Source organism: Myotis davidii, unplaced genomic scaffold, assembly GCF_000327345.1.
Source record: "Myotis davidii unplaced genomic scaffold, ASM32734v1 scaffold1055, whole genome shotgun sequence".
Lineage (NCBI taxonomy): Eukaryota > Metazoa > Chordata > Mammalia > Chiroptera > Vespertilionidae > Myotis > Myotis davidii.
Window position 1 is genome coordinate 1,011,476 of NW_006286477.1, and position 272 is coordinate 1,011,747.

The 272-nt window shown below is 61.4% G+C and overlaps 1 protein-coding gene across 1 annotated transcript in view; it reads left to right on the forward strand.

The window, feature by feature from the left end:
- HTRA1 (HtrA serine peptidase 1) overlaps positions 1–272 on the forward strand; it is a 71,215-nt gene that overhangs the window by 66,591 nt on the left and 4,352 nt on the right. The window lies entirely within an intron of this gene.

Consider the following 272-nt stretch of genomic DNA (forward strand, 5'->3'; position numbering starts at 1 on the left):
CACTCAGCCGGCAGGAGGCAGGTGTCACCTCACAACCCGGGCCCAGAGGGAGGTGCGGACGGGCCAGCGCACTGCCCGGGGCCTGGTGGGCTGCCTGTGTCTGTGCCACCCGTAGGCTAACAATCGGTTTTGCGTTTTTAAATGTCGGGAAACATTTGTAAGGAGACTAGTAGCTGGAAAGATGCATGAAAAGGACGTGCCATTCAAACGTCAGCGTCCGCGTGAGGATTGCTGGGACGCGGCCGGGCCTGCGAGAGGGAAGGGGGGCTGTG